Source organism: Rhipicephalus microplus, chromosome 2 (genome assembly GCF_043290135.1).
Source record: "Rhipicephalus microplus isolate Deutch F79 chromosome 2, USDA_Rmic, whole genome shotgun sequence".
Classification (NCBI taxonomy): domain Eukaryota; kingdom Metazoa; phylum Arthropoda; class Arachnida; order Ixodida; family Ixodidae; genus Rhipicephalus; species Rhipicephalus microplus.
This window is the reverse complement of record NC_134701.1, coordinates 197,710,421-197,731,380: the sequence shown is the minus strand read 5'-3', so window position 1 is coordinate 197,731,380 and position 20,960 is coordinate 197,710,421. Positions and strand designations below refer to the sequence as shown.

Here is a 20,960-nt window from a genome sequence, read left to right as displayed (position 1 = left end):
TCAACGCTACATGGAAGTATATTGGGCCCTTCATGATGCGCTCGCGGCCGTTTTGCTAGCTCCACATATACTGAATTTGGTGTTACGTGACGTCAATGGATGACAAAATATATGACTGGTGCAAACATTATAATCCTGACACGCGTGTCATGTAAGAACAAAACAACATACCACGCTCATAGCGTGCTCGCGGCTGTTTCGCTAGCTCCAAATATACTAAATTTGGTATCACGTGACGTGAATAGATGACGAAGGTAAACGACACATCCAAACATGATAATATGACACGAATGTCATGTACGACACCATTTACCCCCACCTCGTAACGTTGTGCTGATTTTAAAGTGACAAATCAACATTTTTCATTCGTGCTTCGCATGTAATCGATTCCCACTATACGTGGGATCCGCCAATTTTTTGCAAAAAAATATTTGAATTTCAATTCTGACAGATCCACTTGTGAATGGAAGTTTGGGAAAAGCGCAGCAGAACAGGGAAAGGAAAATGTTTAGTATGCCATTGGTAACCTTACTGACTTGGAAAGGAGATGTTCGTGGGGCGAAAATCGCTTTCGCTCGCACAATATTGGGAAGTCACTAAGCACAGTAAATAAAAGGATTGCGTGTAGGAGTGAATCAATCGGCAGAGTGCTGCTATTTCTGTTGTTCTGTGGGAAATCGAGCCTATAAAAATGTCTGTAGACTGCAGTGATGCTATGCGTTTGCAAAGCTGCTAACAAAAGTATGTCCTCAGTGTTAATTGCAATTACTTACATTTTCTGTTATTTTGATCACGTGCAACGTCTAAGCAAGGTAAGTCCACTCACGGGCCATTTCAAAATACGGACACCGAATAATGACGATGCGAAGAGTGAGATTCCGGAGCTATCATTTCACGCAAGAAAAATAAAACGTGAATACATGCACCACACGGCCGAAGAACCACGTGAATAACTTTTGCACCTAACAGTGAAAAAAGCGGAAAAAAAGATCTATGTTTGTATTGTTCTAGCGCGCGGAAACTCCCCTCCCTTCATGACTTTGTTTCTAGAACCAAATTACACGGTTTGTCTACGAGAAAGCCGGAACAATTGTTTTCGCGCAAAACATAAAACCGAAAAGAAAAGATGTTTCGTAGTTGAGCCCCAGAGAAGCCGCCGAGATTCGAAACCCACAGGCGATTTTTTTTTTCTGTTGCTGATCTTCAGTTTCTGTGACGTAGTAAGGGAAGTCAGCATAAACGAGCCTAATGCGTCTCGCGTGGACAGAAGGAAAAAGCAAGTCACGCAGTGCAACCGAGCCAAATCAACGAGAATCAGACAGCGCGAATGCTACGATGAAAGAAAAACAATCGACGTGAGGCGAACCGTCCATTATTCTTATCTGTGCTACGTAAACACTGGGACGCTGCCTTTTGCGGGCAAAGCCCAATCAAGGGTTTCTTAATTGAAAGCGTTGTTAGCGTCCATTAAGCGTTCTAGTGTGCACAATGGTAGCACAAAGGAATATGGAACGAATAGGCAAAATCAGCACAGAAGACACAAGCACCGTCTAGCAGAGAAATTCGAAATACACTTGAGTGTTTACTTGGACGGCAAATTGTTTTAATCAAATTCCAAGCACCGGAGCAAGCTTTTCGCCTTACATTTCTGTAGTATGCAAATGAAGTTTTCAGTGGAGAACGGGATGTAAAAGAGGGACAAAAATGCCTGTGTTGAAACTGAAGTAACAGAAATACAGTGATGAATTTAAAATATTTGCGTCTTGTCGCGCGTGCATGTGGCATGCCTGACCTTATAACGGCAGGACTGCTATTGGTATGTCGATTATTTTTGTAAACTTCACGAAGGATAAGATGTTTTCAGTGAAATGTGGTTGCGCTAAGAGACACTCTGAAACTCGTAAAACCAGCGCGATTCGCCTCAGTTATCGGTGTGTAGGATTTGAAACGCAAACACTAACACGTCGTTTCTATGTACGCTGAATGCGCGAAGAATTGTGAAATGTATAAGCTAGGAACCTGTAGGTGCAGCTACATGAAGCGCTTTATCTTTGTATGGCCTTCACAGCTGATAGTTTCTTCCTGTTCTACTAATCGCTGGTCATAAAACACATGACCATGCATACTGTGGATTTGAAAGCGTCTTACCAAGTTTTTATTGCGCATTCAACACTTCCTACTTACTTTTCTAGTGCGCAAGAAGGCGGGACATTTGTTTCTGCGTTTTTTTCTCCTACTTTGCTTTCTCGTTTCTTTTCTTTGATCGTAGGCTAAAACAATCTTTTGTCTATCAGCATCCTCCTGTATTGTCCTCCACATACAACATTTTCTCTCTTAAGTGCTCCACAAGGCAACTAGACATGCTTGACGCAACTAACGCGCAGTAGTCGTACAACGGAACGTACTATTCCATTGCTCCAGCCACTGATAAAGTTTTTCATAGACCTACAAGAAGCCTCCCTTATGTGAAGATATACAATAGTGTGCACGCTTCTCCTTGGTGTTCTGCGGCTCATGCTCCTCTTGCTGCTGACCTTATGCCTACTGTTGGTATGTCAGTGTCTTTGGCTGCTGTCAACGTTCCCACTTGATTGCACTGTTGAGGAGCTTCAACTAATTAGGTGTCTCTGCTGCACCCAGATGACCATAAAGATAAAGCGCCTCACATAATGAGTGCAACTAAGACAGTGTGCGCCGGCTTACGTGGTGAATGTGCTGGACTTGGTGGATTGACCTTTCGGAGCATCATGCAATATACGTGAGTACAATTATATTGGTTGCTACTTTTGCGGAACTCATCTATCATTTCTTCGTACGGCCTTTCTCAGTTGAAGCTTGCTCTGTAAAAAAAAAGATAAAGACAATTTTGACATATCTTTTTTAGATTGATAGTCAGGTATGGTGTTTGACTTTCTATTCTGAGAGTTTTATCTTCTTTGTTCACATCGTGCCCATGTTATGCAGTTCAGTTTTACATTTTGCTTGGTTGCAGTAATTCTCTCACGGAAGAATTCCAACTTTATGCTTTTACACAATATTTTTACATATAAACAATATCCTGAAGTCGATGTGTTGATCACTTTGTGAGTTATAGAACAGATATCAATTCGTCAGCTTTGTGGTGCAGTGAACTTTCACTTGTAAGAACGTCATTTGAACGAATATTTCAGAATAACAAAACTTTAGAAAATTCTCGGCGGTTTCCCCATGCATTCAATGCAAAAAATATCAGTTGAATAAACTTCTGATTAGTGAATACTTCAGTTAATGGAACTTCAACTGTGGACCCGAGGTCACGTTTGAGATCAATGAACGAAGTTTTTTGCTGTGCCGCACTGACATAGCTGGTGTGTCCCACTCTGACATTGCCTATCTGTCACCGGCCATGTAACATTGCTTGTATACATGCAGCACCGTCGAGACAAAGCGGCCGTGCGGCAGAGTAAAACGATACACGTGCTCTTGAACTGCGCGAAGCTATCATATTTGGAAATGGTTTCTACTGTTTTCTCGAAACCCCCAAAAATGTGACATGAAACTTGTAATGGCTTATACATGCTCTAATTCTGTAACTGTACCTGAGGTATGAGGATATATAAGAAAGTTGCGAGTCTAGCTGTCACAACAACCAGTGCCAGAGGCAGAACACAAAAATGTAGACTCTCTTGACAGCTTTGTATCTTCTTGTGCTTTAACGACACCGGTGCAAAAGAAAATCACAGAATTGTTGCCAAATTAAATTGCATTTCACACGTTTGACTTCCTTTCTACGATCTCTCATGCGCTTCTACATGCTAGTCAATATTTAGTTTAGTGGATGTTTAGTTAAGTAAAATATTTCCATGGGTGCCTTGAAGTTCACTCATTTGTGAGTTCAAAGAAGCAGAACACACTATCCAGTTCCCTCAGTGTTCTTCGCCAGCAAAACGTGTGAAGATTGACGGACAGCCATAGCATGTAAAAGGGATCAAATGAGATACTGCAGTCATTTTTGGAAAAACCGAAGCCACTGGTGTACCCATACAGCAATAATTTTATGAAAGATCATCGTGATGTGTTTTCTCCCAGTATTGTCCACGAGGGCCTTCCCTGGAGAGGCCAGCGCTGCGACCGTTTTGACGTCGCAGATAGGATAGTGGTTGCGAAATACGATGCAAGTGGTGTCACGAGGCTTTGCTTTCGTGACACCATTCGCATGGTCCCCCACGGCTGCACCGGTTCTTAGCCGCGATTTTACGGTGCGAATTTGTGGGGTCACAACATGGCAAGCACCACGCCATGCTATTGGAGTGAAAGGACACGGCAGACACGGTCGGAACAAACCTAACAACATACATTTATTTAACTAATTTACAACGGCGATATCATCCGCCGAATCAATATATCAGTCGTTATCAACACGCTAGGACATCCGTACTTAATATTACCATACACTCCATGACAAACACAATACCATGACAAACACAATCAGACGACAAACATACAATAACATGATAACCACAATAAAACACCCAAGGCGGCGTCGCCAACACTTGAATTACCACGAGGGCCCCCGGTGTGCAGGCCGCTGTACCACGCGCCGAAGACCCACGCAAGAGACAACCATTGGCAGCAACCGCCATGCACAGAAGACTCGCTCCACTCTCGCCTGCCACCAAGGCTTGCCTTCCGCCAGGGGTCACCGCCGGTGCTACCACTCTACCAACCATGGTGATGATAGTGGTACGGATGGATAAGTGGATTAATATGGCTGTACCCTTTAGATCGGGCGGTGGCTAACGCCACCAAGCCGTAATACTTAGTGAACCAAAAAACTAGATTTTTTTCTTTAAATGATGAGATAGAGGACTCGTATTTTGCAGCGATGGGTTCAATTTTCAATCGTGCCTTGACTTTAGCCACCAATCAGATAACCTTTTTCTCAACACGATTGATTGATATGTGGGGTTTAACGTCCCAAAACCACTATATGATTATGAGAGACGCGAACACAACGCCACCCATCACCCGGTGGTTGTAACCCAAAATGCGGCTTTTGGTTTAGGCATGTGCGCTATGCGGCGCAAACAACTTTACAAAGAGTGTCAGCACCCCACAAATTAGACAAGAGAGTGCTACCGGGAAGACCGATTTATAGTTTGCTTGCCCTTATTATCCTGTCTTACTGCTTCTTCAAGCAGCGAGCTTCAAAACAAAGAAACACGCATGATGTCTACAGCTAAAGCACAGGAAATGCGGTGTGCTAGCAGACAACACAACCCGGCATCCTATGAGTGACGTCATCATGTAGGTGGCGCCATGGATGTCCTCGAGGCCAATAATTTAAGCGTTTTCTATTATTCGGTCCCGTTTCCAGTATTGCTGCACTGCACGTAATCACGACGGTTTTCTTTTGCTGCGTACGCGACTACCTTAGTGGTAGCTATACTCGTGGTCAAACCAAATGCAAGAAAAAATTTTATACTTTTTACAGCATACCGAGTGACCATTTCGATAAAAATGTTCTGCGAGGTTTTGATGTAAAAAGGTAATGTAAGGTTAGAAAAAAAGCCATGCAACCAAAAAATTTTATGAGTGACACGCTGAGTGGTTCAACCCTTCGGGACTAGCTGTCATGAACGTTTATTAGTAAATATGCTACCACTTGATATTCAGAAGTAAGTTAACGTCTATAGATACCCTAAAACTTCATTGCCTAACAGTATCATCCACGCCTTTCATGGCAGACGTTTAGTTTGTGCAGTTTGTAAATACATAAATTTTCGCGCACCATTTTTTCAGCTTGCTGTTTGTTATGTTGGACACTCTCACATGAAAAAAAAAATCAGAACACCAGAGTACGCCGCGTGGCCGTAATAAAATAAACAATATTAAGCTCATAAACTCCTTGTGATTGTAATATATCGCAAAATAGCTGTCCCAGAGGAAATCAGAATCATGTCACACGGTTGAATTTAATTGTGTGCTTAAGGAGCTGTGCTTCTTACACCAAACAAGCCCCTGAAATTCAATACAAGCGCTAGACAGGCTCCGCCGGAATAAAGTCGGCACACGAAAGCGCACATGAACAGTTGCGTGTTCAAAATCAGGACAAAAAGAATGTCAGCCTTTGATTGCAATGAGGGGCTCTTGATGATTTCGAACTTCCAATATTGATCTAGGGCAGTGGTACTATCTTTGCGGTGCTTGATTACAAGTTTTATTTTTTATTAGGACCGTGTGTTCTAGCCAAATTCCGTATCACCCGCAACAAAAGTAGAAACACATTTGTAAAAACGAGGAAGTATAAAAGCGTGGTCAGTTGAATGAGGATTGCGAAGAACGATATCTTCCCCAGAGACGCCGCCTTTATTAGCCGCTCTTACGTCGCGGAAAGTTTCTCCAGCGCCAGCTTGGCTTTTGTTTGAAATTTATTTCATTCGTACGGGCAGGACTGATTCCTTTATTTCGCGGCGGGAGCTATCATGCTCACTGTACATTATTTTCGTACTTTTTTGCTTTTTTGTTGTTTCCCGCGACATTTATTTATTATTTCCTTAGCCTCGACTGCTGCAACCAGTCGAGCGTGCAAAGCCTAAGCTCAACTGTTATGGCGTAAAAATTTCGAGTGCTTTTTCGAGACCGCTGAGCGTGGCGAGAGAAAGCGAGAGCTTTAAGCTCAACAATAGATACCAAGTTCTGCGAGATTGCTTGCGTGCCTTCACATATCGTTCCCGCCAGATGTAGGCCTATATATTGAACGCTGCGACGGCACGCAGGCCTGGCTTCACTCGCGAACGGCAAGGCATCATATTGGGTAGCTTCAGTAAAAGTACACTCGACGATGCCGAGTGAGATTAGGGCAACTTGGCTAACCAAACGGAGGCAAAATTGACGGCAAAATGAAACGAAAGAAGTTAAAAGGTGGCCTCGCGGCTTTGTTCTTCCTCTTAATAAAAGCGGCCTTTCTCGTGTGCTCGTATATAACCTTACGGGCGCAACACGTCTACTTCTGGTGTGGGTGGTCACGGCAGAACAGAGACAGCGCCGTGGTTAGTGAGTCTCGTATTTCCTTTAAGCGAAACGCCACTCATTCGTGGTGTCCAGATCGCCCGCTTCCCGTTTTGTTTTATGGCACCAGCTTTTAGAACGCAGGGGTAGACTGGGGTGATCAACTTCTCGTGACGCCAAAGCAGCGCCGTTAAAATTGCAACAAAAGACTCATAAGCAAATAATAAAATCACCTTATAGAAATGTACTGGTAGTTCTATAGTGATTGAGTGTGTAGGATAGATAATAATGATCAAATTGAGCGAGGAGTTTGCTTTGTTAGCTCTTTGGCTAGTTGACTTCTTGTATTCATCATCACCATCAGCTTGAATACGTCCACTGCAGGACAAAGGCATCTCCCATGTTCCGCCAGTTAACCCAGTCCTGTGCTTAATGCTGCCAATTTATATCCGCAAACTTCTTAATCTCATCTGCCCACCTAACCTTCTGTCTCCGCCTAACCCGCTTGCCTTCTCTGGGAATCCAGTTAGTTACCCTTATTGACCAGCGGTTATCCTGTCTACGCGCTACATGCCCGGCCCATGTCCATTTCCTCTTCTTGATTTCAACTATGATATCCTTAACCCACGTTTGTTCTCTAATGCACTCTGCTCTCTTCTTGTCTCTTGAGGTTACACCCATCATTTCATTTTGCTTTCCATTGCTGGCTGCATCGTCCTCAATTTAAGCTGAACCCTCATTGCAAGTCTCCTGGTTTCTGCTCCATAGGTGAGTACCAGCAAGGTACAGCTGTTATATACCTTCCTCTTGAGGGATAGTGGTAATCTACCAGTCATCATTCGAGAGTGCTTGCCGAATGTGCTCCACCACATTCTTATTCTAGTTACTTAAATCTCGTGGTTCAGCTCCGCGGTTATTGCCTGTCCTAAGTAGACGTAGTGTTTTACAACTTCAAGTGCACTATTACCTATATCAAAGCACCGTTCTTTTTGGGGTTGTACATTACTTTTATTTTCTACAAATTATTTTGAGACCTGCCTTTCTGCGCTCCTTGTCTAATTCAGTAATCATGAGTTGCAATTTGTCTCCTGAGGTACTCAGCGATGCAATGTCATCGGCAACAAAGGTACTCTCCTTTAACTCTTATCCCTAACTCTTTCCATTATAGGCCTCTGAAAACCTCCTGTAGCCACGTGGTAAATAGCATTGGAGAGACTGTATCTCCCTTTACACCTTTCTTGATTGATATCCTGTCACTTTTTTTAAGAAGCACTATGGTAGCAGTTGATCTCCTGTACATTTCTTCCAGGATGATTCCAGGTTTCCAGATTTCTTCCAGGATATGCTTCGTTAACGCCCTGATTGCACAGTGCCTGCTTGACTGCTGATATTTCTAGTAAATCGATTGCCTTCTTGTAATCTATGAAGGCTCTGTATAGTGGTTGGCTGTATTCTGAACATTTTTATTACCTGATTGATATTATGACTGCGGTCGATTGTTGAGTAGCCTGATTTGGGTGCATGTGACGCACATGATTTGTCGATGCGACGCATACGTGCAACAGTCGTTGTAGTTATTGGCACGGCTCTATTAACAGCGCAAAGTATACAGTACATATACCCTTCGTTTCAGTTGAGAGTAAGGAAAACCGTGACGTCACCTTCGGCGTTAGGAGCTCACTGGCTGCGTGCGCTCAGTTGCGTGCTGGCGTCTTGCGCGCGCCAAACGCGCGGCACGTGCTTCTTTCTGTACTTTCGCCAGTCCCTCGCTTCGTGTTCTCCTCTGCTTCCTCCGCTACTCTCCTCTCGCTCCACGTTCGCCTGCGCCAATGCCTTCTGACACGAATGTGTGACCGCATCCCATTTGAGTGAAACATTGTGTTGAATAAAGTTTTAATCAATCAAAAATAAAGTTTCAATCAATCAATCAATCAATCAATCAATCAATCAATCAATCAATCAATCAATCAATCAATCAATCAATCAATCAATCAATCAATCATTGTGTTCGTTCCATTAGTGTATTTGGTCATTCCAGTAATGCAGGCGGCGCCATGTAGCCATGCTCCGATGCTGTCACCCGGTGATAAAACTGCGAAGCAGTTCGGTCTCTCAGTAGTCATAAACCAATGAACGCGTCTTCACGCTCTGTGACGCTGACGTAAACGCTGGCGACATCAGCGTCTCGTCCTCTATTTCGACCTTCCACTGCGCCTCCTATAGTCGCTGGAATGATCGAATACAGTTGATATGAATGTCGATCTTCAAGTCCTTCAAGTGATCTTCAAGTGATGATGATGATGATGATGATGATGTAGGGTCCTCACTGCACTTCATGAAAGCGATCTCCGTTATCGCGCCAGAAGCAGCCCAAAGGTCATTTACTTTTTCCATCGCTGCGTCAGCATCAGCTACACAAAAAAGCAGTCCACCAACGAGCGATATACCGACATTCACCGACGTCGATCTCCGAGACCTCGCACTATGTTTTTGAGCATCAATACATCTACTGCGAAGAAAATGAAAAAAAAAATGGCTTTGCCCTTGAAGTCGTCTTATGTGACTGCGTAAAGGATCGGGTGAACTTTTGCCGTTACTTCTTGGGGTCAGTGCAAGGACCGTTTGAAAATGCGCAGGGAGCTTGCCCGCACATAAAATAGAAAACGGTGGAGAACATAACCTTATCTCTCGGAAAAGTAATCCTCTCGCTGAGAACTCTACAATAATGTCCATGATATACTGCGTGGTGAATATACAAAATGCACTCAACATGTATGATTTCGAACACCAAAAAAAACTTACTATTAAACATACTAACTTAATTTTTGTAATGAATATGTAGACGACGCGCGACATATAACCTGCAGTAAAAGACACATTGCTCTAGTGAATGAAGGTGAGAGAACGCTAGGATGGAATGTGAACCTATATTTAATATAAATCAGAAGTGATGGATTGTTAGTCAAACCACAAAGTTTTAACTTCAACGGATACTGCAACATTTTGTGTTAACGTCACACTGTACATTTATGTGACTATTGAGTATTTTTGTTTGGTTCTGCTTGTCCCCATTCTTTTTTTAGCATCACTGTTTATATATGCATAAGTGATTCTTGATTATTTTATTCTACCTGTTATGTTAGGTCTTGAGTGTTTGCTAAGTTGCATGTTCTGTGTTCTCTGGATGTTTTTTTATGCTCGGAAATTTCGGAGCCTATATCTCTACTTCTGATAGATGCCAGATGTGTTGAGCAGCCAGCGGCTTAATTTGGCGCCAACATCTGCTTGCATCATGTCAATTAGGAAGCGATTAAAATAAACATCAGAGCATAAATCGATATTCAAAACAACGGAGATAATCAGACTAAACAAACACATGCATAAGTTTATCTCTTGTGATGTAACGAATATCAATTAAGCAATTCAGAACCACACTGCAATTTGAAATTCTGATTTATTTTTCGCTGTGTAAACACATTTGCTATTGTAGTTACCAATGTGAAATCATCTTTTCTACTCCTGTTGCTGACCGTGTAAGAGAGAAAAGAGACCAGGAGCCTTGTAAAAGAACTGTACGCGTTCATTTGGTTTTAGAAACACCCGAAACATGGAACAAGATAATCTATAAAAACATGCTTACTTGGATCCTATTGCACCTAACGTAAACAGCCCGGTCACAAGCACAATCCGAGCCATCTCCTCCAAAGCCAGGCGAACGGTTATGGTTGAGCGCACAAACCCGGAGGCCGTTAAACGAAACTCCGAAGGGTTCCCCTGTGTGCCCACGCGTATAGCCTCCTCGGTATTTGCCGTAGGTGCTCTTTTCGACCCGTGCTCCAGTGGCTGCCTGTGTTCTATTAGTTTCGAAACAGCCCTAAAGCCAATTCTTAGCCCTTCGGACGAAGAACTGCACGGTGCATTGACTCCCCCGCGCGCTTTCCTTCTTGTTTTTGTTGCCCTGATTCTCACTCCATCAACCGAAGCGTACTGCGACTATTTTTCCTACAACATAACATCCGCTTGTTGGTACGTCCCTATTAACAGTTTCCCTGACTAGTTCGTGCGGTTGTCGCATCCTTTCTACTTCACCAATAAATATTCTTAACAATCCTAGTGCAGACAAATGACAATCAAATTCATGAGACATAGACGTACAATGGTCCTGGAATGTAGGTTGAGATGTTATACCAGAACAAGGCGACGAAAGCCCTCTGAAGATTATTGAAAAGGAAAGACGCGCACGGGCGGCTATAAACAGAAAGCGATATTGGGGCAGGGTTGACTGTAACTCTGTGCGCTTCATTTTCATCTCATTCTTATTCTGTGGGCCTAAGTATTTTAATTTGCCCCATTTCTCAACCTAGTGAAGGGTAGAATACCTGTTAATCTAGACTGGTTAACGTTCCTGCCGTCTCTCTCTTGCTCTTTTATAACGCAGCACTTAGCCGTTCGTTTATGCGTGAAGTATATATAGTGTCGCCGTCGACGTAACAGATGAAGTGCATGAGGATGAAAGAGAGCTAAGGTCGTGCGCAGTGGAGTATGAAAGACAATGATAGCAAACATAAGGTGAGGAGAGAACAACAGTGAGGCGAAGGCAGGTTTTGCGGTGCCACGACAGTATGTGCCGTCGTGCGTCGGCCATTGTCCAACGTGTCTACGCGCGGTCCTCCGCGTGGTCTCTTGGTTAGCGATGCAGTCGCGCTGCGTTCTGTCGGTGGCGGTTGATGTGAAACGAGCCTCACGAAATTGATCGCGCTGGTCACGCTATTCACGGCGTTCCCCTCTTAGTGCAAACCGTGTACTTGCGTACAAAATAGCTGGAGCCAGATGTTTCCTGAACGCTGAGCGCCGGCACTGATGGAGGTGCGTCGTCCATCACTGCTGCTAAACGAGCTGCCCGAGCGGAGACACAACGCCGCCAATGCCAGAATTCAGAAGTGTGGGCCACCAATGCAAAATCATTTGCCTCATGTTTGATTCTCGGTGTTTATTTAACAGATGCATACACAGATACACGGCTGAGGACATGTGAAAAAAAAAAGAAGCTACTCGATTACGGCTTCACAAGGATTCTTTCTCCCACGTATACATGGCTACTGCTGTATGCTCAGAACAGAAATACAATATCGTATTGTTATCATGCGAACAAGTGATCGCCTAAAAAAACACCAAAAAGAGCTGTGCTAAGAATTTGCGTTGTGCGCTATCGTAATTGTTTGTAACTTTACCTTGTTTCCTCTTGCCGTAAGTTACAATTAATATATATAACCTTGCAATAAAAAAAGAAACATAAGCGGATGAAGAAACAGCAGGGTGCAGGGGGCCGATAAGCTCATGCCTTAACTGTTTGAGTGCCTCGCCCTTAGCCTTCTGTTACCGCAGCACCGTTTCCTCGAGCAACTTTATGAGAACTTCAGCGCACTCAAAAGGAAACATGGTAGAGGGAAACGGCAGAGTTACTAACCAGCTGAGAGCGACCTAAGCATACAGAGAAAGGCGTTGGGTAGATCGAAAGTTACATGCTCAAAGAATTTTCGGTGGTAGAAGTCTAAGACTTGTTCTGGGAGTGTTAGCCAATGCCGTCACTAACGGCCTTGGCTTTAGCAGCGCACACACATCGTGCTCTTAGTGTTAAGCATACGCGGTCACCATGCATCGAAGAAATCATCTCTTTGAGAGCACCACAGCGATTACTCCTGTTCATGCGGCTTAGATCGCTTTGGTTTGTGTATGAAATGGCATTGATGACGCAGAAGGTGATGAGACTCAACAGGAAAACTGTAGTATTATACTGACAGCTGTTACCAATAGCTCTACTATCAGTGATCGTGTGCGAAAATGTGGTATTTTTACGACAGGAATAACGTCAACAATTGTGTTTTTTTGTTCTTTTTCTTCCTTTTTTTCTTTTTGTTTGTCTCTGCACAGTTTCTCATGTCATAAAATCTGTTCTTGCCTCACTCACGAATCGTGCCCGCCCAGCAATTCGCTGCTGTCTCTCCGAAAGGCCTCGAATTCCACGAAACGTTTTTTCCAAATATTTAAACGAAAATCTGCATTCTCGATACGATAGCCGTGTCCAGTAACGTTAAAGAAAGCTTTCCGAGTAGGATGAAATGTGGCACCGACAACGTTAGGGACCAAGTTGTCGAAACAATGCGCCCAAGTCCACGGCTTTTCTGTGCGACGGTGTCACATTCGCTTCGCTTTGAGATGTCACTGGCACCTAACAAGGACTCGTAACGCGAGCGTATGTATGGCTATAGCGTTTCACGCTACGCGCTCTATTTCGGAGAACTCCTAGCAATGTGACACTGACTCGAAAGAGAAAGCTCAAATCTCTGGTGCACTCAACTTCGTGGAAACGAAAGCAAAGACAAGCTGACAAGTGGCGAAAACAGTGCAGTTATTCATAGAAGAACAATATTCAGGCGCGAGCGATTTTAAAAAGAGATAGCAGGAAAAAGAAGAGACAAGAAGATGCAACAAAGCACGCACGTCGGATCGGTAGTGTCCTGTTACACGTATTTCTGTCTTTTTCTCATGGTTGGGCCCGCTGTTGCCTCAAACTGCTGAAAGCTGTGCCTCGCGTCTCACAGTCATGAATTCACGTGCTTGATTTTCATATTCACGCCTGTATCGTCTTACACGGCACCAAAAGAGGCCACCCGGAGTGCATCTCTTCTCAGTTCCTGCAAAGCTGTTTTGAGTTGCTCCCGCATTCGACCAACATTTATAGCAAACAGGAGTATGCGCAAAATTTTACATGTTTTAATAGTGAATCCAATATTCTTTATTTGTGATTCGATTACGAAAAGATTCATGTGTTCTTGGAAAAAAGCAGATTGAACAGAATCAGTAAGAACTGAGGGATTGTTTTACAGATACGGTTTATCGCAGATGTTGGCGCGATTGCAAGCGCCGAATGCTCATATGTCTATTTATTCAATATCTAAGATATCCTCGTTTGGCTTCTTTCACTGCCTTTGTCTATTGCGCGGACCCAACTTTCGTGCCACTGTGAGTGTAGAGTAGTGGATTCTTGTTCAAGTCCTCCTTTTCCGCTTTATCCAAACAGTTTACATCCCTCAATTATGTACTGCGATGAAGTCGATACTAGCAAATCCTCCTTTCTTGTCCAAGTGCACTTCTTGAACAAGCCACAGGGTCCCCTCTTGAAGGTGCAAATCATTTTCTTTCTTTGTTTCTCAGTCGGTGTATTGATTGATATGTGTTGTTTTACGTCCCAAAACTACCATGTAATTATCAAAGTAGAAGGTTATGGAAATTAAGAACACCCGGGGTTCTTTAACGTGCACCCAAGTCTGAGCACACGGGCCTACAGCATTTTCACCTCCACCGGAAATGCAGCCGCCTCAGCAGGGGTTCAATTTGTGACCTCCAAGTCAGCATCCGAGTACCTTAGCCATTAGAACACCGCGGCGGGGTCATTCGATGTATAAGGAAGCAGGTAACATAAACGGTGCCTACAAGTGCCAGTGCCAAACGCCGTCTTCATTTTCGTTTCTCGAAATCATGCGCTCTCCAGGAGGGCCTCCAACAACAGCGTGGGGCGTTACGCCACATGACGTCATGCCAGAATATGCGAGGTCACATTTTAATCTGCGACGCCGTGCCGACGACATGTAGTGACGTCATCACGTGATGATAACTCTTTGTAACTCGTCCCCGCCGCCGCAGGACGGTAGCGGCCGAGGGTAAAATTTCCCGTTTGTAGAGGCCTTTAAAGCTCTCTTCTTAATACCCAGGTCAGAAAGATGTTCATGCTTGATGGTTGCTCGACCTGGACGCTCTTACAAAGTGGCTTTTACCGTAAAAAATGTTACAAATGCTTCCAAACAGCACTTTTTCGGACGCGGCATTCGAAGGTAGTGGATTCGAATCCTAACGGCGGAAAGAGCGCTTTTCATCCACTTTAATTCCTTTCAGTTGAAGTCAAGGTTACTGTCCTACAGTTAAGGAAGCAACAAATAATATTAACTGAGATTCCCTGTTGTATTCGTTAGCTGTGTTTAACGAAGAAACGATCCCCCCGTGCAATATGGCTTTTTATAATTTTTATGTCTTCTATCTTATAGATTTGGGTAATCAAAACCCACAGGTGGTCAAAATAAATCTGTGGTCACCCACCACGGTGTGTCTCATGGCCACATCACAGTTTCGCCAAGCGAAATACTTTAGGTTCTATTCTGAAGTTTAAGTTCCGGCACTGCCCATTATATGATTGTGAATATATATTACGGTGCTTCAATGTTAACACAAGCACATAAACTTGAAACAAGCACGGACAACGAGGCGCTGTAAAAACATTGTGATCTGCAATGTAGGGGCAGCGCTGTTCCAGTACCCATATTTCTTATTATGATTTCATTTTTTTCCCTATTCGTGATGATCGTCCTGTCCGAGCGTGCAAATAACTGTCTGAGAGAGTGTGCAATGTTGTTGCGGGGGACGTCAATAATTGATGAAACATTAAGTACATTGATTTAGTATCTCAGAAGTTCGGTGCGGACAAAATCGAAAACTAGCAACCAGCCTTGCTCGGTAGGAAAGTAGTTTTACGCCATGGGAATAAGGAATGAACAGTAGGCTTCCTTCCATTTAGGCGAGACTTGCCCCATTGTTTGTGTACCAAAGGGACAATGCGCCTCTCGTAACCTAGTTAAGGCAGTGTCTCAGTGTGAAAGTTTATCTATGTAAACACGCCAAGTTTTACCTTGTGCTTGCAGAGGGAACCGAAGGTTTGTCTGCCATTTGAGGAACGGCGAACGAGTGTCCAGTTTTATGTGGATCATGGATCAGTGGTGGCCTCTTGCAAGACAACGAACAGACCCACTCGGAAGCTAACGTGGTTGCTTGGGCGAGTTGGTACGACATGATTCACTTAAAAAAAACAGCGCCCATAACGAGGGACAAGAGAAAGAAGGAGAAGAAGGCAGTGCCGCTGTCTGTCTCCTTCTTTTTCTTGTCCCTCGTTATTGGCGCTATTTTTTTAAGTGAACCACTCAGAAGGCTACACTCATTCGGAGGTGTGCGAATCTGATACAAAACTTTTTTTGCAGAACACCGAACATGTACGTAGTATAAGTGTTTTGGATAGTTCAAAGTTTGGGTAATATATTTTCATGGATTGGTACCGCTTATGCTATATGCACCAATATGGCTATAATCCTTGAAGTAAGTGTGGTGCTTGGACGTCAGTGTTCCTGTATCTTGACGTCTTCGTCGGGTTAACTTCGTGTTTGGTTGCGCTCATGGAATTTCGTAAAATGATGCTTAGAGGAATACAGTGCCCACGCGGACTTTTTCAGCAGCGCTTGTACCTTCATGGAAATTATGGGAAGTACAGGCTTCGAATTTGCTTCGGGTAGATCACGTTCTTTTGATTCACGACGCTTGTTCGCTGAGTGTAAAACAAAGTGATATGAAGTTATTTTCTATCCAAACCTTCTACATTACCTCGTACGTAAAATCTATTGCAAAACGTTCCCGTGACCATGAGATGGAAGGGAAAGCTGGACAATTTTAACCACCAAGGTATGCATTGCTCTGCCGTTGAATTGAAAATTTGGCATCAAGATAAATTTATTTATTTATTTATTTATCACAGTACCCTCAGCGTCATAAGGCTTTACAGAGGGGGTTACACAGTATATGATCGGTAAAGACATATTCAAGAATCAAGTAGAGTAATGAAGTAGAATATACAAGCATTTGACACTTACTCGATAGTCGTGATGACAACACAGACAGATATTATGATAACATGGCGAAGGCAGCGTTAGAGTTCGTGTTCGCAACACCACTGGTTAGGCGATTCTATTCCGAAATTGTGCGTGGAAAAAATGCATTTTTGAACGTCGTGGTTCTGCCCTTGTATTCTTTGATCTTGTTATTATGATAATTGCGTGATGAGATGTAGTGTGATTGAAATATGTACTTATCCTTATCTATACCTGTTATTGCATGAAATATGTTATGCAGCATTTCTAGTCTTCAATTTTTCCTCAGTTTTTACGGTGTATTTCACCCTAAACTCTCATTTGCAAGGGGTATGTTAAACAGCCATTTATCATATAGAGAACAAGCGCACCGCTAAGTTCTCTATTTTTTTCTACTGACGATGGAATTTTTTAACCATGGGTCCTACCCTGTGGAAGCATATTCTAGTACAGACCGGGCGTTCTTCAAAGCAGTTTTTTGTTTTTGTTGGGAAGTGTTCTGCGGTTTTCCACAGAAAGCCCAATACTTTGCAACCTTTAACTGTTACGTAGTGAATATGACAATCCAAAGATGAAGTTTATTTTAAGAATATTCCTGAATATTTAAATTCTTTCACTAATGAAGTGGGGTTGCCATTTTAGTTATAATGAAACTCCTAAGTTATCCGCTTCCGTGTAAATAAAATTTTTAGTCTTGTCAAACTTTATGCGCGGTGTTGTAAAAAATGAATAATTTAATGAAGTATTTTTTACAACACTTGAAACAAACATGCTTGTTTGCTCCTCGAAAGTGCGCATTACCTACTTATGGAAACAACAGTGCAATAATAAGTGAGAAACACTTACCGTATCGCCCATTGCGATGACAGGTGCGTCTGTCCAAGCGGTCTGTCTCGAACGCACCTCTCGTTTTGTTGTGAAATTGAGTCACAAGAGCGTGACGACGAGTTTACTCAGCTTCATCCTCGTTTCGCAGTTCATTTAAACGAATTCTGGCAAGAAGCGACTATGAAAAAACACGAACGCGATGGAATTTCCTGCATTGCAATGCCGGAGCAAATCAAGAGACCTAGTGGTCTTCAGCTTCTTTGAACAACAAAGGCGCGGACTCAGTGCTTTGCACTGCACCTCACTACCCTTTCTGCGTGAAGAACGAAACTGAAACTGGAGAAAAAATATCCGTAGGCAGTTCGCTAGCTAACGCGATCCAATCCGAAGCCTGCACTTCCCATAATTCTCGGAAGGGGGGGGGGGTACACGATCGAAACGCCAGATTCCTCTCTAGGTATACTATTGTATAAAACTCTATATTTGTGCTGCTGATTAAAGAGGCGTAGTTGGGCAAAGAGCGTTGGTTGGATCTACTTTACCAGGTACCTTAACGATACCAGGTGCTCCTGTTTAAGCGTCTGCTCTTTTGGTGAACTCAATTAAATAAGTTGCAGGACCGCAGATAGGTGGGCGAGTTGGTTTGGTTTCATGGTAAAGCAAAACGAGGCTGTGCTAGAATAAATACAAAGGACAAGATGATGACGGGGCAGTGCACGTGCCAACTTTATCTCGTCCTTTGTGTTTGTCCTAGCACGGTGCTGTTTTACTTTATTTTTTGAATAACTTCCATAAAATATTCTGACAGTTATTTGGTTCCAAAATAAACTCATGCTCGTATATTATAAGCGATATATAACTCTGAATCTGAAGAAGGCCACAGATCCCGTACCATTGTCATTTTTTAAAGCACATGTTCTGAGCATTCGTGAAACAAAAAAAAAAAGAGGTCCGCCTTAAGTGCTTCGAAGAGAAGCAGGTGTGTTGCTTTTTGCTTCGGCCATAAAACAATATAGGTTTCATAAATGAGCATAGCGGATGCGCGAAAGATGTGATCGAATTTTAAACTTTTTTTTTGCTCGTGAAAGCTCTTTTGCATTGCTTGGGTACCTACACCGAAGTGTCCAGATAATGGAGGGGTTGCTTTTCCTCCTTTGTGAACAATCTTAGCGCGAGACGTTTGTCAATAACGAGGCACATATTCACGTCGTCATTGGATAATGTTCACGGTATCAAGGTTTTGCGTAAGCTTGCGCTGAATCAGGTCTATAAGTAATTACAAGGCGTGATGAGAGAGATGTCTAGGGCTTTGAGCACAATAGTCTTTTGTTTCCGTGTCTTTTGATTGTTCTTAAAGCCGACTGAGCGCATCCACAAGAATCAGCACAGACCACCTTGTGGGTTCACGCTTGCGTAAGTTTGTAAATTTTAGAGTAACGTCATGATATATAACATGCACATTTCGAGTGAATCACACCAGCTAGTTGTCCTTTCTGGCGCATCATACGCAACAGCTGTTATTTTTTCTAATGTTCTGTACAGACGGCCACCTAATGTAAACGTGGGAGGCCAAGCTCATCCTCGAGGACCTGGAATACCAGCGACAACTCGTCGCCAGGGCCAAAATTGCAGTCGAAGCCAGAGGGTTTCTGGACTAAAGAACCCTCCCACCTTAGGGTCACATCAGGACTCGCTCGGAACACTGTTTCTAAATAAACGTTTATTTCCCTCTCTCTCTCTCTCTCTCTCTCTCTCTCTCTCAGTACAAATATAGAACTGACTATAGAAACAAGATTACGGGAAAGCTCTTACCTCAATAATGACGAGGTTCGTGAAAACTCGCGTATCGCCCGCTTATGTCAGCCTTTTCTAATCACAGAAACTGTAACCGCTCAATTGGATTTTCTAGAATGATAATCTGGGACACTCTGCATTTTAATATTCGTGGTATAGCATAAATATTAGTTGTACGCCGCGGCAGCGTTGCGCTTGTGGAGCACGAATGCTGAGCGAAGGTTGAGAGTTCGATCCCGGTCATCGCGGTCCCATTTCGAGGGAGGCGACATGCTTGAAGCTCGTGTACTGGCCGATGCCAGCGAATGTTAGAAAAAGCGCCACAGGATTCGAATTTTGGAGCCATTTCCTACGGAATGCTTCATATCATACCAAACGTTTAGCACGTATAAAAACCTGTATATATATTTTTATTCTATATAAAAAAAGTACTGGTTGCCTAAAGAAGTACATTGCAGTTTCATGAAACATTAAAAGTAAAGCAGGAGGAGCCGAGGATTCAAAGTATCAAAACCAATTAAACCACCAATATTATTTATTACGATAATTTACGTCTGATGAGAAAACGAGTTATTTTTCCAATAAAAACTACATTTATATACAAAACACGCGTGCTATCGTAGTTAATATCTTAGTTTTTCTTTCTTCTCTATTTCTCGCAATATGAATTTCAAAGCAGGAGATACAAGTGAAGCTCCGTGTCACACCACCCAACTCCACTGCGTAGCGTTTGCACCTATATATGTACGCAGGGGTAATAAGAGACACGCATACTTTGATAAAGTTTTCTGCTCCAATTAATGACGTAAACGGAAGAAGAAAAACAGGCTTCGTGAGCCTGAATTTCCCGCTATAGTGTTCTGAAAAATGTGGGAACTCGGAGCGAAACACGGCTACTAATGTCGGCTTCGTGGTGGTCGCGTGTGTCTGGCGCGGTATCGGGTATGTTATTTACTCCGAACGAAAATTTCCTCGGTTTCTCGGCAACACTGAGTACAGTTAACTCAAGCGTCGCGTGCGACGCCGCACACGGCCGCGCTGCTCATTTCGCGCCGCATACTCGGAGCGTGGCGACGACACCCCTTCAGCTTGATGACATTGCTCGTTTATCAAAGGGTAAAGTGTAAGCTAGCTTGCTTCGTTGCCCACGACTCCGCGATGCCGGAACATTACGAAGAGGTTTTCGGCGCTACTATTACACAAAACTTCAAATTGGGAATACTAAGACGAAACTACGCTTGCTGTGCACGTTAGAAACGAGCCTTCGATGGACCGCCTGCTTATGCCAAACGTGGTACAACGTAATCTGTGAAACGAACTCCAAACTGTGGTGTTGTGAAACGAACTGTTCGTATAGATAAATACCCACAAAACCAACTGTCACGAAAAGAGGAATTCTTTTCGCAGCTTTTATGGCGTCTTGTATTAGCCCAGATTGCTTTCGGCACACTCTCGAAAAATGTCTGAATCCACTGTGAAAAATTGGGAAATGGTTTCTATCATTAAATGTGTTTTTGACATGACAAAGCAGCAATTTTATATATCCTGCTAATGAAGTAGGTATGATCGGGCTCAAATATAGGCAGTCGTTTTACGAAGGAA

At 43.3% G+C, this 20,960-nt stretch overlaps 1 long non-coding RNA gene across 1 annotated transcript in view; it reads left to right on the top strand.

The window, feature by feature from the left end:
- LOC142796479 (uncharacterized) overlaps window positions 1-19,297 on the top strand; it is a 72,927-nt gene extending 53,630 nt beyond the window's left edge. The window contains exons 2-4 of the long non-coding RNA XR_012893866.1: window positions 2,641-2,758; window positions 15,744-15,882; window positions 19,107-19,297. This is a non-coding gene — a long non-coding RNA (uncharacterized LOC142796479). The remainder of the gene's footprint in view (window positions 1-2,640; window positions 2,759-15,743; window positions 15,883-19,106) is intronic.
- The last annotated feature ends 1,663 nt before the right edge of the window (window positions 19,298-20,960 follow it).